Here is a 17290-nt window from a genome sequence, read left to right as displayed (position 1 = left end):
TTAATCTCCATGTATTTGTGGTATTTCCAGATTTTTTCTTGTGATTGATTTCTAGTTTCATAGTGATGTGATCAGAAAAGATACTTGGTATGACTTCAATCTTTTTGAATCTGTTGGGACTTGTTTTGTGGATTAACATATGATCTATTCTGGAGTGTCCCATGTACACTTGAAAAGAATGTGTATTCCACTCTTTTAGGACAGAATGTTCTGAATATATCTGTTATATCCATCTGGTCCAATACGTCATTCAAAGCCACTGTTTCCTTATTGATTTTGTTTGGATGATCTATCCATTGATGTAGTGGGGTGTTAAAATCCTTTATTATTATTGTATCACTATCAACTACTTCCTTTATGTTTATTAATAGCTGCTTTATGTATTTGGGTGCTCCCACATTGGTTTCATAAATATTTACAATTGTTGTACCTTCTTGTTGGATTGTTCCCTTTATGATTATGTAGTATCCCTCTTTGTCTCTTGTTACAGTCTTTGTATTAATGTCTGTCTTGTCCAATATAAATATTGCTGCCCAGGCTTTTGTTTCACTTCCATTTGCACAATAAATGCCTCTCCCTCCCTTCACTTTCAATCTGTATGCATCTTTAGGTCTGAAATGAGTCTTTTGTAGGCAGTATACAGATGGATCTTTTTTTTTTATCCATTTCATCACCTCTGTCTTTTGATTGAAGAATTTAGTCCATTTACATTCAGAGTAATTATCGACATGTATGTACTTATCATCATTTTATTACTTGTTTTATGGTTGTTTTTGTAGGTCTTCTCTATCCCTTTCTTCTCTTACTCTGTTTTCTCATGGCTTGCTGGCTTTCTGTAGTGATACAGTTGGATTCCTTTCTTTTATTTTTTACATATCTATTACTAGTTTTTGATTTGTGGTTCCAATCAGGTTTGAATATAACATCTTATGCATATAGCAGTCTATATTGAGTCAATGGATGAGTAATTTTGAACCCATTCTAAAAGCATTAAGTTTTTACTTCCTTCTGCCATCATGTTTTAAGTATATGGTGTCATACTTCACATCCTTTTATCATGTGAATACCTTGACTGATTTTTAGATATACATTTACTTTTATTGCTTTTGTGCTTCCCACTTTTCTTACTCCTGCTTATGGTCTTTACACTCAACAAGTCCCCTTTAGTATTTAATATTTCTTGGAGGGCTGGTTTAGTGGTCATGAATTCCTTTAGGTTTTGCTTGTTTGGGAAACTATCTCTCCTTCTATTCTGAATGATAGCCTTGCTGGATACAGTATTCTTGGCTGCAGGTTGTTTTCTTTCAGCACTTTGAATATATCATGCCACGCCCGTCTAGCCTTTAGAATGTTTCTACTGGAAAATTAGCTAATTTCCTTATGGGGAAAAGTAGTATATAACTACTTTTATTTTCTCTTTCTTCTTTTAAAATTCTCTTTAGCACAACTTTTTTGCCATTTTATTTACAATGTATTTTGGTGTGGACCTCCTTGGGTTGATTTGGGTGAGGGGGAGGGTCTCTGTGCCCCCTTGGATCTGTATATCTGTTTCATTCCCCATATTCAGGAACTTTTCAGCTATTATTTATTCAAATAAATTTTCTGTTCCTTATCTTTCTTCACCTTTTGGGATCCCTATAATGCAAATGTTATATGCTTGATGGTGTCGCTGAATTCCCTTAATCTATTCTCATTCTTTATTATCCTTTTTTCTTTCTCCTGTTCAGCTTGATTGCTTTCCATTATTCTGTCATTCAGGTCACTGACCCATTCTTCTGCTTTCTCTGTTTTTAATTTCAGTTATTGGGTTATTCATCTCTGATTGGTTCTTTTTTAGGTTTTCTATTGCTTTGCTGTGGGACTCACTGAGATTCTCCACTCTTCTCAAGTCCAGTGAGTATCTTTATGATCATTACTTGAAATTCTCTATCAGGCTTATTACTTATCTCCATTTTGTTTAGCTCTTCTACTGTGATTTTGTCCTGTTCTTACATTTGGGACATATTCCTTGTCCACTCATTTGTCTAGCTTTCTGTATCTGTTTCTATGTGTTAGGAAAGTCAGCTATGGCTCCTGCTGGAAAGTAGTGGCCTGCAGTGCAGTGTCCCCTGTTCACCAGAACTTGGCACTTTAGGAGTGTCTTCTCCATGTTACATGCACCCTACTGTTGTGGCTGAGTCACATTTGCCTTTAGTCCAGTCATCTGCAATGGCTCTCTTTTCCAGCTGTGGAAAGGATTTTGTCCCTCTGTTGTTCATGGACCATTCTGGGGCCATCTTGGGCATGAATAGGGTCAGACCTTGAGCTCTGGTTACATGGAAATGCAGGGCACTCTCCCAGTGTTGTGCTCTAAGAAGCTTTCATTGGTGGGCAGGGCCACAGCCAGACCAGATATCTGCCCCCAACTCACTTATGGGTCCACCACTAAACTGGTATGTATAGTTATCTTCCCTTCTACCCAAGGCAGGAGTCACTTTAGAGTGGTACTGCCCTCTTTCAGGGATATTTGCACACTTCCATGCTTGTGGCATTGCTGTGGATGGACTCCTACCAAGGGCATGGTGGATAGGGAGGGCCCATAAGAGAATGCAGAGGCAGGGCACATTGTATTAGCAAGGTGTGCACAGGTCTGCTGTGGAAGGAGACCTGATCAGCTTTGGAGAATGGTCAAGCCGGGGGGTGTCAGCAGGGGCACACAAGGATGGCACAGGCTGATAGCGAAGCTGGGTGAGAGTGTTTGCACTGTGCTGATTCTCAAAGGTGTCTGGGTATCTAGGCTGGGACACAGGGGAGAAATGTTGCCCACCAGCTCCTTTGTTCTTGGAGAAGTCTCCCAAAGATACCTGCCCCTCCAGCACATGTTCTAAGATTAGTAAATAAATCTACTTCCCATATATCCTGGACATTTTTCAAACTTCTGCTTCTATGCTGTATCTCAGAGGGGTTATTTGTTATGCTATCTCTTTAAGGGCAGAGACTCAGTATCTTATCACCCTCTGGCTCTGGGAAGCCTGCTGATTTTTAAAGTTCCAGGGGTCAAGCCACACTAATTATAAGAACTCATGAAGTTAGGTCTCTCTGGCTTTCAAAGCCAAATGTGGTGGGCATTCATCTTCCCAGTGTGGGTCCCCCATGCCTGGGATGCCTAGTGTGGCACCTGCCTTTCTCCCTTCTCTGTACCTGTGGTGTCCCTCCAGCCTGGGGACAGTCAGTCAGGTTGCAGCCCAATCTCTCCCCTTCCTACTGTTTTTGATGTAGCTTCTTCTCTACATTTAGCTGTGGAAAACCTGTTCTGCCAGGCTTCACATCATTTTCTGGGTTGTTTACACCAATATGGGTGTTATCCAGGTGTATCTGTGGGATGAGGGAAGCTTAGGATCCTCCTACCTGAGCATCTTCCTCAGAAGTCCCAATTTTAAAGTTTTTATTTCCAAATACCTTCCGTAATTTGTCCCTGAAAGTCCTACTGGGTCCTTAAATGTAAGAGGCCATATATTTAATGATTTAATGAAGAAATGATGCCATATTCTTTTCCTCATAGAAAAGAGTGGGGGCTAAGGAGTTAGTGGGCATGTGTTCGAACCATACACCATGCTTACAAACTTGACAAATTACTTAAAATCTCCATGCCTTGAGTTCACAATTTTTAAAATAGTGATGACAATAACAGCATCTCTTTCATTGGTTTGTTTTGATGACTAAATGAAAAAATGTACGTAAAATATTTAGAACAGTGCCTGGCATGTGGTAAATAGTCAATCAATGTCAGCTGTTGTTATTTACATTCTGAGAACTTCCAGATCTTGTATCATAACACTCATAAGACATTCTTCCCTTTAATTCTCATGTTCTCCCATAAACTGTAAGTTTTACAAGGACAAACATTAGTTCTGTCTTGTTTACTACTTTTCTCACGGTGTTCAGAAGACATTCTTCCCTTTAATCCTCATGTTCTCCCATAAACTGTAAGTTTTATAAGGACAGACATCAGTTCTGTCTTGTTTACTACTTTTCTCACAGTGTTATGTAGAGTACAGAATGCATACGAGGCACTCCATAAATAATTCTGTAAATTATGGTGTTCTTTGGTGAAAACCTTCAGAAAGGCTTCCGCATTTCTCACAGGCTATAAACATCAGAGCCTACGATGATTTCCATCCACTTCCCTCAGGCACTACACAAGTTCAATAAGTTTTTAGCTCTTAATTCAACTATGCTGCTGAACTGTAGTGACTCCTAACTGTTATTCTAGCATTTTCCCACATACTTCCTCACATTTAGCCATATTCACTGCTGCTAGAAAAAGTTCTGAAAGCACAGGTCTGTCCCTCAATTACCCAATGGGCAACTGAAACACTAATAAAAACATGAGTCTCAAAAGCTATGATTAAGTTTTATATAAAATTAAAGAAGAAATCAATTGAGAGTTAAATCTGAAAAAAAAATCATGAAAGTACTATTTTGATTGATTGTAGTGTTTTGAGTACATTAAGTATTGTGCGAACTCTTACCCTTCTCCACAAATATAAAAAAGAGAATGTTTACATTTCAGAGACTACAGGAGTACAATGAATGAAAAGCACTAGCCAAGTGAACTGAAAAATGTACTTAAAATTTAAGTGTAAATATTTACATACTCTCCTTTCTATCATAATACAACTTTTCTCTTCAGTGTTTACTGAAAGTTATAAGACTATCCCCCAAGATATTCATTTGTTATTATAATATACTACTTAGTATCTCAGGAATGTAATCATTAACCCATGTTATCAATTAGGAAGTTTGTACCTTTATTACAGAATGCTCAAATACTCATTTAAAATAGGCAATTATTTTTCTCAAATAATAATAAATTTGGAGGTACAGCATCCTAGGGTTGGTTCGCCAACTAAATACTCTCAAGGACCCAGGTTCTTCTATTCCACTGTCCTCAAACTATTGGCCTCATCCTCAAACTTTTCACCTCCAAGTCACAAAATGACTGCCATAGCTCCAATAATCCAATCTAAAAACAATTACATCCAAAGAAGAAAGCAAGAGAACAAGAGGACAGAACTCCTTTCAAATATCTCTCTTTATATCATGAAGTAAATTTCCAGAAGCCAATGGGCGACTTCCCTAAAGGGAAGACTTCAGTCAGAAAAGACTACACCACATGGTAAGGAATAGAGAAAAGCTGGAAAGAAAATAATACTATTCCCAAGCATTTGCCGTATGAGTCCACCAAAATTTGCAGAAAACTCTTCTGTTCTGGAAACTGGATTATTTTAGGTTTGTATGTTTATCCTTATTTTTCATTATTTCTCCAATGGTTTCCTTTTGAAAATTTCAGCATGAAAAAGCTATTTAGTAGAGAAAAACAATAATAAAAGTAGAGTCCTGGTCAGACAAAAAAAGTTAATAGTATGCTCTGAATGGCCAGATGTAAGAGTGGTAAACCCAAGGAGCATGAGAGAATTGAGAAAGACCCAAGAGCTTTCTTTCCTTATCTAGATATTTTCTTTCCAAAATATTTTCTGTACATTATTTACAGGATTCTGTGTAATAAGTCTAATAGATAGTGTGCAGAAACTTGCAAAAACTCACAAAATTATAATATATATTACCTAACTCTTTTAACACTGAATATGACTGTTTATACAAACATTCCTCCAACTATGAAGACATTCACCAAAAGTTGAACTATGTCATGAATACCCCATTCCACTTGCCCTAATTTAACTATTTACCTATCTCATATTGTTGGGCTAAGTTTGGGGGAACTAAATACCCATATGGGGAAAAATACAGCTATAAATACTTAATAAACTATTTTGGCAATATTTTATGAACTGGGTGGAGATTACATTGATTTATTATTTATTAAATTATGAATAAATATTCTGTGAACTTTTCAATATGTGTGTTATGTTTCATGGTAAAATAAAAGTTTAGTATTTTCAATAAATACCATATTAATGTAAATTATTTGAAACTCAAAATACACTTGAAAAATGTCATTATTTTTTTAGGTTAAATAACTTTATTTTTATTATTTTTTATATGAAATTTATTGTCAAATTGGTTTCCATACAACACCCAGTGCTCCTTCCAACAGGTGCCCTCCTCAATGCCCATCACCCACCCTCCCCTCCCTCCCACTCCCCATCAACCCTCAGTTTATTCTCAGTTTTTAAGAGTCTCTTATGGATGAATGGATAAAGAAATTGTGGTTTATATACACAATGGAATACTACCTGGCAATGAGAAAGAATGAAATATGGCCTTTTGTAGCAACGTGGATGGAACCGGAGAGTGTTATGCTAAGTGAAATAAGTCATACAGAGAAAGAAAGATACCATATGCTTTCACTCTTATGTGGATCCTGAGAAACTTAACAGAAGACCATGGGGGAGGGGAAGGAGACTTGTCATTATTTTATTTATTAGATAATATTTCCAAATAAAATATCTTCATAATCCTTAATTAAAATATGTGCTTGTTTCTGGAATCTATTTTTTCTATCAGGTTTTGTGAATTAAACAGCAATTACTGATCATGAATTCTTAATGCGTATAATCATAAATTTTTTTACAATCCCCATAACAAAAAATATTGAATATAAAAGTAACATAGAGTTTTAAATCACTTTTAAAACCATTCAAAAGTTTACAAATGAAATCATTCAAATAAGGAAAGAGCTTTTCTCTTTCATGTTAAACCAATTTAGAGCCAATTTCATATTTCATTTCAAACACTTCAGAATAACAAAGCCCTAATTTGCAGAACGCTTGTACATTCTTAGAACAATCACACTAGCTTCAATAGTACTAAGAAGGTACATCCCTCTGGTGATGGACCGGAGTATCTGAAATGGGGAAACAGATGTGGGGGCATCTATCTGGAGCAAATTCAAGATTCCTTCCCTGGCATCCCACAACCACAGACTACAGCACCTACAAATGCTCCTGGCACACTTAAAACACAACTCTTCAGCAGCCTAGACAAGAGCCATGGGACTCTTGTTCACAACGGGCACTGTCCTCCTCTGCATGTAGCTGCTATAGCTGGCCACCAGACAGTGGAGTAACAATATGTCTGGGCTTTTTTGTGTTATTTTTTTTAATTTTATTTTTTTTAATATGAAATTGTCAAATTGGTTTCCATACAACACCCAGTGCTCATCCCAACAGGTGCCCTCCTCAATGTACATCACCCACTTTCCCCTCCTTCCCACCCCCCATCAACCCTCAGTTCATTTTTTCAAAATATTTATTTATTTTGAGAGTGAGAGGGTATGTGCTCATGCAAGCGGGGGCGGGGCGGCAGGGGCAGAGAGAGGAAAGAATCACAAGCAGGCTCCCTGCTGTCAACACAGAGCCCAACACAGGGCTCAGACTCACCAAACATGAGATTATGACCTGAGCCGAAATCATGAGTGGGATGCTTAACCAACTGAGCCACCCAGGTGCCCCTGTCTGGGCTTTAAAAATGGAGCAGTGGGTACCATTTTTGTTTCTTGTTCTTGCTGCTTGCCAAAACCGTAGGAGTGCAATCACATCAGACTTCCTTTACTCTTTTTTTTTTTTTAATTTTGTAAAACATTTCTATTTATCTTTGAGAGACAGACAAAACATGAGTGGGGGAGGGGCAGAGAGAGAGGGAGACACAGATCCACAGCAAGGTCCAGGCTCTGAGCAGTCAGCACACAGCCCAGTGTTGGGCTCGAACCCACCAACTGTGGGATCATGACCTGAGCCAAAGTCAGACGCTAAACCGACTAAGCCACCCAGGCACAACGAAACTGGTGTAATTTTAATCCCCAGGGTACATTTGACAATGTCTGGAAACAGTTTTGGTTGTCACCATCTGGGGGTTGGGAGAGGAAGGATGGGGAGAATGCTACTGGCACATGGTGGGTAAAAGCCAGGGATGGATGCTCCCAAGCATTCTACAATACAGAGGACAACCTTCCACAACAAAGAATTATCTGGCCCAAAATGTGAACAGTGGTGATTTTAGAAAACCCTTCTATAAAATGACTTATTAGACCTTGGGTCGACTTTTATCTAAAAAAATTTTTTAATATTTATTTGATTATTTATTTACTTATTTTTAATATGAAATTTATGTCAAATTGGTTTCCATACAACACCCAGTGCTCTTTCCAATGAGGTGTCTTCCTCAATGCCCATCACCCATCCTCCCCCCTCCACCCCCCATCAAACCTCAGTTTGTTCTCAGTTTTTTTTTTGAAGGTAAAAATAGATAGTTTTATTACACTATATGTTAACTAACTTGGGTTTAAATAAAATTAAAAATAAATTTAAGGTGTACAACATCAGGATTTGATGTACATATACATTGTGTAAGAATTCCCCCCTTTGAATTAACACATCTATTACCTCTCACATATTTGTCTTGAGTTTTTGTCTGTTTGTTTGATGAGATTTTTTTATTTATTTTTATTTTTTTTCAATATATGAAGTTTATTGTCAAATTGGTTTCCATACAACACCCAGTGCTCATCCCAACAGGTGCCCTCCTCAATACCCATCACCCACCCTCCCCTCCCTCCCACCCCCCATCAACCCTCAGTTTGTTCTCAGTTTTTAAGAGTCTCTTATGCTTTGGCCTTCTTCCACTCTAACCTCTTTTTTTTTTTTTTTCCTTCCCCTCCCCCATGGGTTTCTGTTAAGTTTCTCAGGATCCACATAACAGTGAAACCATATGGTATCTGTCTTTCTCTGTATGGCTTATTTCACTTAGCATCACACTCTCCAGTTCCATCCACGTTGCTACAAAGGGCCATATTTCATTCTTTCTCATTGCCACGTAGTACTCCATTGTGTATACAAACCAAAATTTCTTTATCCATTCATCAGTTGATGGACATTTGGGCTCTTTCCATAATTTGGCTATTGTTGAGAGTGCTGCTATAAACATTGGGGTACAAGAGCCCCTATGCATCAGTACTCCTGTATCCCTTGGATAAATTCCTAGCAGTGCTATTGCTGGGTCATAGGGTAGGTCTATTTTTAATTTTTTGAGGAACCTCCACACTGTTTTCCAGAGCGGCTGCACCAGTTGCCAACAGTACAAGAGGGTTCCCGTTTCTCCACATCCTCGCCAGCATCTATAGTCTCTGATTTGTTCATTTTGGCCATTCTGACTGGCGTGAGACGATATCTGAGTGTGGTTTTGATTTCTATTTCCCTGATGAGGAGCGATGTTGAGCATCTTTTCCTGTGCCTGTTGGCCATCCAGAAGTCTTCTTTAGAGCAGTGTCTATTCATGTTTTCTGCCCATTTCTTCACTGGGTTGTTTTTTGGGTGTGGAGTTTGGTGAGCTCTTTACAGATTTTGGATACTAGCCCTTTGTCCGATATGTCATTTGCAAATATCTTTTCCCATTCCGTTGGTTGCCTTTCAGTTTTGTTGGTTGTTTCCTTTGCTGTGCAGAAGCTTTTTATCTTCATAAAGTCCCAGTAGTTTATTTTTGCTTTTAATTCCCTTGCCTTTGGGGATGTGTCAAGTAAGAAATTGCTATGGCTGAGGTCAGAGAGGTCTTTTCCTGCTTTCTCCTCTAGCATTTTGATGGTTTCCTGTCTCACATTGAGGTCCTTCATCCATTTTGAGTTTATTTTTGTGAATGTTGTAAGAAAGTGGTCTAGTTTCAATAATCTGCATGTTGCTGTCCAGTTCTCCCAGCACCATTTGTTAAAGAGACTGTCTTTTTTCCATTGCATATTCTTTCCCACTTTGTCAAAGATTAGTTGGCCATACTTTTGTGGGTCTAGTTCTGGGGTTTCTATTCTATTCCATTGGTCCATGTGTCTGTTTTTGTGCCAATACCATGCTGTCTTGATGATTACAGCTTTGTAGTAGAGGCTAAAGTCTGGGATGGTGATGCCTCCCGCTTTGGTCTTCTTCTTCAAAATTACTTTGGCTATTCGGGGCCTTTTGTGGTTCCATATGAATTTTAGGATTGCTTGTTCTAGTTTCGAGAAGAATGCTGGTGCAATTTTGATTGGGATTGCATTGAATGTGTAGGTGGCTGTGGGTAGTATTGACATTTTAACAATATTTATTCTTCCAACCCATGAGCACGGAATGTTTTTCCATTTCTTTATATCTTCTTCAATTTCCTTCAAAAGCTTTCTATAGTTTTCAGCATACAGATCTTTTACATCTGTGGTTACGTTTTACTCCTAGGTATTTTATGCTTCTTGGTGCAATTGTGAATGGGATAAGTTTCTTTATTTGTCTTTCTGTTGCTTCATTATTAGTGTATAAGAATGCAACTGATTTCTGTACATTGATGTTGTATCCTGCGACTTTGCTGAATTCATGTATCAGTTCTAGCAGACTTCTGGTGGAGTCTATCGGATTTTCCATGTATAGTATCATGTCATCTGCAAAAAATGAAAGCTTAACTTCATCTTTGCCAATTTTGATGCCTTTGATTTCCTTTTGTTGTCTGGTTGCTGATGCTAGAACTTCCAACACTATGTTAAACAACAGTGGTGAGAGTGGACATCTCTGTCGTGTTCCTAATCTCAGGGAAAAAGCTCTCAGTTTTTCCCCATTGAGGATGATGTTAGCTGTGGGCTTCTCATAAATGGCTTTGATGATGTTTAAGTATGTTCTTTCTATCCCGACTTTCTTGAGGGTTTTTATTAAGAAAGGTGCTGAATTTTGTCAAATGCTTTTTCTGCATCGATTGACAGGATCATATGGTTCTTATCTTTTCTTTTAGTAATGTGATGTATCACGTTGATTGATTTGTGAATGTTGAACCAGCCCTGCATCCCAGGAATGAATTCCACTTGATCATGATGAGTAATTTTTTTATATGCTGTTGAATTCGATTTGAGAGTCTCTTGTTGGGAATTTTTGCACCTATATTCATCAGGGATACTGGCCTGTAGTTCTCTTGTTTTGCTGAGTCTCTGTCTGATTTAGGAATCAAAGTAATGCCAGCTTCATAGAATGAGTCTGGAAGTTTTCCTTCCCTTTCCATTTTTTGGAATAGCTTGAGAAGGATAGGTATTAGCTCTGTTTTAAATGTCTGGTAGATTTCCCCAGGGAAGCCATCTGGTCCTGGACTCTTATTTGTTGGAAGGTATTTGACAACTGATTCAATTTCTTTGCTGGTTATGGGTCTGTTCAAGTTTTCTATTTCTTCCTGTTTGAGTTTTGGAAGTGTGTGGGTGTTTAGGAATTTGTCCATTTCTTCCCAGTTGTCCAGTTTGTTGGCAAATAATTTTATGTAGTTTTCCCTGATAGTTGTTTGTATTTCTGAGGGATTGGTTGTAATAATTCCATTTTCCTTCATGCTTTTATCCATTTGGGTCATCTCCCTTTTCTTTTTGAGAAGCCTGGCTAGAGGTTTATCAATTTTGTTTATTTTTTCAAAAAAACAACTCTTGGTTTCATTGATCAGCTCTACAGTTTTTTTTTAGATTCTATATTGTTTATTTCTGCTCTGATCTTTATTATTTCTCTTCTTCTGCTGGGTTTGGGGTGACTTTGTTGTTCAGCTTCTATTTCCTTTAGGTGTGCTGTTAGATTTCGTATTTGAGATTTTTCTTGTTTCTTGAAATAGGCCTGGATTGAAATGTATTTTCCTCTCAGGACTGCCTTTGCTGCATCCCAAAGCGTTTGGAGTGTTGTATTTTCATTTTCATTTGTTTCCATATATTTTTTAATTTCTTCTCTAATTGGCAGGTTGACCCATTCATTCTTTAGTAGGGTGTTCTTTAACTTCTATGCTTTTGGAGGCTTTCCAGATTTCTTCCTGTGGTTGATTTCAAGTTTCATAGCATTGTGGTCTGAAAGTGTGCATGGTATGATCTCAATTCTTGTATACTTATGAAGGGCAGTTTTGTGACCCGGTATGTCATCTAATTTGGAGAATGTTCCATGTGCACTTGAGAAGAAAGTGTATTCTGTTGCTTTGGGATGCAGAGTTCTAAATATATCTGTCAAGTCCATCTGATCCAATGTATCATTCAGGGCCCTTGTTTCTTTATTGATCCTTGTCTAGATGATCTATCCATTGCTATAAGTGTAAGTCCCCTGCAATTTCTACATTTTTATCAATAAGGTTGCTTATGTTTGTGATTAATTGTTTTATATATTTGGGGGCTCCTGTATTCGGCGCATAGACATTTATAATTGTTAGCTCTTCCTGATGGATAGACCCTATAATTCTTATATAATGCGATTCTTCATCTCTTGTTACAGCCTTTGATTTAAAGTCTAGTTTGTCTGATATAAGTATGGCTACTCCAGCTTTCTTTTGACTTCCATTAGCATGATAGCTAGTTCTCCATCCCCTCACTTTCAATCTGAAGGTGTCCTAGGTCTAAAATGAGTCTCTTGTAGACAGCAAAAAGATGGGTCTTGGTTTTTTACCCATTTGATACCCTATGTCTTTTGGTTGGAGCATTTAGTCCATTTACATTCAGTGTTATTATAGAAAGGTATGGGTTTAGAGTCATTGTGATGTCTGTAGGTTTCATGCTTGTAGTGATGTCTCTGGTACTTTGTGGTCCTTGCAACATTTCACTCACAGAATCCCCCTTAGGAGCTCTTGTAGGGCTGGTTTAGTGGTGATGAATTCCTTCAGTTTTTGTTTGTTTGTGAAGACCTTTATGCCCCCTTCTATTCTGAATGACGGACTTGCTGGATAAAGGATTCTCAGCTGCATATTTTTTTCTGTTCATTACGTTGAAGATTTCCTGCCATTCCTTTCTGGCTTGCCAAGTTTCAATAGATAGGTCTGCCGCTAGTCTTATGGGTCTCCCTTTACAGGTTAGAGCCTGTTTATGCCCAGCTGCTTTCAGAATTTTCTCTTTATCCTTGTATTTTGCTAGTTTCACTATGATATGTTGTGCAGAAGATCGATTCAAGTTACATCTTAAGGGAGTTCTCTGTGCCTCTTGGATTTCAATGCCTTTTTCCTTCCCCAGATCAGGGAAGTTCTCAGCTATGATTTGTTCAACTACACCTTCAGCCCTTTTCTCTCTCTCTTCCTCTTCTGGAATTCCTACAATACATACATTGTTCTGTTTGAATGCATCACGTAGTTCTCTAATTCTCCCCTCATACTCCTGGATTTTTTTATCTCTCTTTTTCTCAGCTTCCTCTTTTTCCATAATTTTTTCTTCTAATTTTCCTATTCTTTCCTCTGCCTCTTCAATCCGAGCTGTGATCACCTCCATTTTATTTTGCACCTCATTTATAATATTTTTTAGCTCCTCATGACTATTTCTTAGTCCCTTGATCTTTGTAGCAATACAGTCTCTGCTGTCCTCTATACTTTTTTCAAGCTCAGCAATTAATTTTATGACTGTTATTCTAAATTCTTTTTCCATTATATTGCTTAAATCGTTTTTGACCAATTCGTTAGCTGTTGTACTTCCTGGAGTTTCTTTTGCAGAGAGTTCTTCCAGTTTGTCATTTTGGGTAGTCCCTGGGGTGGCGTGGAACTGCAGAGTACTCCCCCTGTGCTGGAGTAACTTGTGTTGGTGGGCGGGGCCGTAGTGAGACCTGATGTCTGTCTCCAGCCCACTGCTGGGGCCACAGTCAGACTGATGTTTACATTATCTTTCCCTCTCCCAGGACAGAACTCACTCTGGAGTGGTGTGGCCCCTGTCTGGGCTACTTGCACACTTCTAGGCTTGTGGTGCTGCCTCAATGGGATCTGGCCAAGGGCGTACTAGCCGGGTGGATCCTCTTCTGTGGGCCTCTTGTCTACACGTGGCTCCGGACAGTCCATTTTGTTAGTCTTCTGGAGGTTTTCTAGGTTAGTTAGGTAGGGTGGGTGGAATCTAAGTGATCAGCAGGATGAGGTGAGCCCAGCGTCCTCCTATGCTGCCATCTTCCTACCTCTTGTTTTTTTCTCAAATTTGTTTCCATACAACACCCAGTGGTCATCCCAACAGGTGCCCTTCTTAATGCCCATCACTCACCCTGCCCCCCCTTCCACCCCCCATCAACCCTAAGTTTATTCTCAGTTTTTAAGAGTCTCTTATGTTTGGCTCTCTCCCTCTCTCTTTTTTTCCTTCCCCTCCCCCATGGTCTTCTGTTAAGTTTCTCAGGATCCACATAAGAGTGAAAACATATGGTATCTATCTTTCTCTGTATATCACTTAGCATAACACTCTCCAATTCTATCCACATTGCTATAAGAGGCCATATTTCATTCTTTCTCATTTCCAGGTAGTATTCCATTGTGTATATAAACCACAATTTCTTTATCCATTCATCCATTGATGGACATTTAGGCTCTTTCCAATGGAAAAAAAAGTCTCTTTAACAAATGGTGCTGGGAGAACTGGACAGCAACATGCAGAAGGATGAAACTAGACCACTTTCTTACACCAGTCACAAAAATAAACTCAAAATGGATAAAGGACATGAATGTGAGACAGGAAACCATCAAAATGCTAGAGGAGAAAGCAGGAAAAAACCTCTCTGATCTCAGCTGCAGCAATTTCGTACTTGACACATCTCCAAAGGCAAGGGAATTAAAAGCATGCTGTCTTGATGATTACAGCTTTGTAGTAGAGACTTCCTTTCCTCTTTATCTCTGTTTCTAGGCTACCTACCACATGCTTGGCAATCAGATTTAAACTCCAGCTGTTCACAGTCAAATCTGATTGCCCTAAATCCAACACCTTAACCTTAACCCATTTGCCATACTGTCTGCTATGCAGAGAAAACTGTCCCAATTTTTATTCATGAAGGAGAAAGAATGAGAACTTTGGATTTAAAAAAAATCTAAAAAGTTTTTCATTAGTAAGTCAGCCTTAGTGCTGAAGCAAATCAAGGACCTGAAAACATTTCAATTCCTTGAAATAATGGAATGAACTTGGTTGATGAACAGGTACCATTCACCATTCATAACTGCTAAAACAATAAGTTTCTAAGATTTCTTATTTCATGTTTTCTTGGAAAGTTTAAATAAAGGACCCTTTTAAGTTAACATAATCTACTTAAGCAGATTATAATTAATGTAATTTTCTATATATAAAAAAGATTTGATATGTCTTTAACTTATGTTAATATGGGTTGAATGTAAGTGAAACAAAGGATTTTCCAATTTAAATTGTTTAGGAAACAACTATGATATAACAGGAGAAAAAGAAATAAGTATATAACAATATCCACATCTTTTAAAAAGTCACCAAAATACATATACAAAATTTCCAAACATTCAATAGTCGTAAAATAAGCTTATATATTCTGAAATTATTTCACATTGAATTTTCTTATTACATAAATATTTAAAACACTAGGCTTAAATTTTAACAATTTTATTTATAAATATTAAAATGTGGTTTAAATTAAAAAGTTAAATCAATTAGATTTGCTAGGTCAACACAAGAATTTTGACCTGTGAAGTTAAGACTGTTGACTTCACAGAACTGAGCCAGGCTATGGAGTGCTGATGCCTACATACAGTATTCAGACCACAAGTTATCTGCTATGCCTGTGATAAACATTTTATTTTTTGTTAAGTACCAAGGATTTATAGACACGGATGTTGTATGTCTTATTCTAGGTCTTTATTAAAGCATGTGAACTTCTAAAAACATGTGCTTTAGAGCCAAATTCAAACCAAACAGTTTTAAGCTATTTAACTAGGCATTTAAGTGGATGTAGAAAAAGAAGGACAGATGTGGGTATGAGGCATTCATATTTACTTGAGGAATAAAAGTTTTGTTTTGTTTTTTGTTTTTTAATTATGACAGTGGGGCACCTGGGTGGCTCAGTTGTTTGATCATTGATCTTCGGCTTAGGTCATGATCTCAAGGTGTGTGAGTTCCAGCCCCACATCAGGCTCTGTGCTGATGCCGTGGACCCTGCTTCAGATCCTCTGTCCCCCTCTCTCTGCCTTCCCCCATTCATGCTCTCTCTCTCAAAAAACAAACCATAAAAATTATGACAGTGTGCTAGGTAGTATACTAAATATAATTACCTGATTATCTGTTCTTGTAGTTTTTTAATGTTTGTTTATTTTGGGAGAGAGAGAAAGTTAGAGTGCAAGCAGGGGAGGGACAGAGAGAGAGAGGGAGAGAGAGAATCCCAAGCAGGCTTCATGCTGTCAGCACAGAGCCAGAGGCAGGGTTTGATCTCACAAACTGCAAGATCATGACCTGAGCCAAAATCAAGAGTTGGGCCCTTAACTGACTGAGCCAAATCTTGTAAAAATAATCTTAATCTGGTTTAAGCAAAGTTCTTAAAAGCATTAGTTATTTCATAAGGCTATTCTTACAAACTAATGTTTTATAACTTCTCAAAACTCATGATATCTTTGTATAAACATAAAAATGACAGAGATAATCTAATATATCCCCTGCCTAGGATATATCCCTTGAGAGATATCTGACCCTAAAATCATTGAAAGTAGTTATGGATGGTACACACACACAAAGTTACACACAAAATAGGAAAATTTTGTAGAGTCCTATTTTCCATTGTATTTATTATAAAGAACTCTTTCTTGTTGCTTGTTTCCAGCAGATAGCATAATATCTAACAGGCTTGTTAAACTATACATAATACTCTGAAAATTGTAGCATGCCTCACCAGGGAGGCTTACCCCCAAACTCTTCAGCCTCAGTATCCCAAGAAATGATCACAGACATAAAAAGATTGTGACAAAATATATCTTTGTAACTCACCCTGTAACCTCACTTTAAAATCAAACTTCTCCAGAGACAGATGCATTTTTCTAGCTGGGCATCAAAGCTCTGTAGACAATTGCTTTTGGACAGGCATCATGGCTGAGGACATTATTTCCATGAAAATTCCCACTTTCAAACTCATTCTGGAACAACATTCCAGAAGTTCTCTTATTCCTTCACAATTCTCCTTTCTTCCCTTCCATTTCTTTGTGAGATGCACAGTGGACTAAAACACTGGGCTCTGCACCATTAAGTGTACCTGCAAGTCACATAACTATTTCCTCATCCAAGAACAGGATAGATAGGCTTATCTTTTAATATAACTTATAAAGAATGTGGCACACATATGGACCATAGATTTAATTTTTCTTGTAAGAGACCAAAGGGAGGAGTCAAATTTACATATTGAAAAAATAAATCCCAATAGGGCAAGGTTTCCGCCATATATTTTTGTCTTTTGAAAGCAGGAAACAAATCTTCCTTTGCAAAAGGGAATCCCTGTTACAGAGCTAGGCAAAGAATCTTGACATTGCACATGACACCCTATTCTGTAGCCAAGAATATTATTCTGTGATTTTTAATCACAATCACAATCCATGCATACACAGACAA

The sequence above is a fragment of the Acinonyx jubatus genome, chromosome D1 (assembly GCF_027475565.1).
Source record: "Acinonyx jubatus isolate Ajub_Pintada_27869175 chromosome D1, VMU_Ajub_asm_v1.0, whole genome shotgun sequence".
Classification (NCBI taxonomy): domain Eukaryota; kingdom Metazoa; phylum Chordata; class Mammalia; order Carnivora; family Felidae; genus Acinonyx; species Acinonyx jubatus.
Note: the sequence above shows the minus strand (reverse complement) of the source record.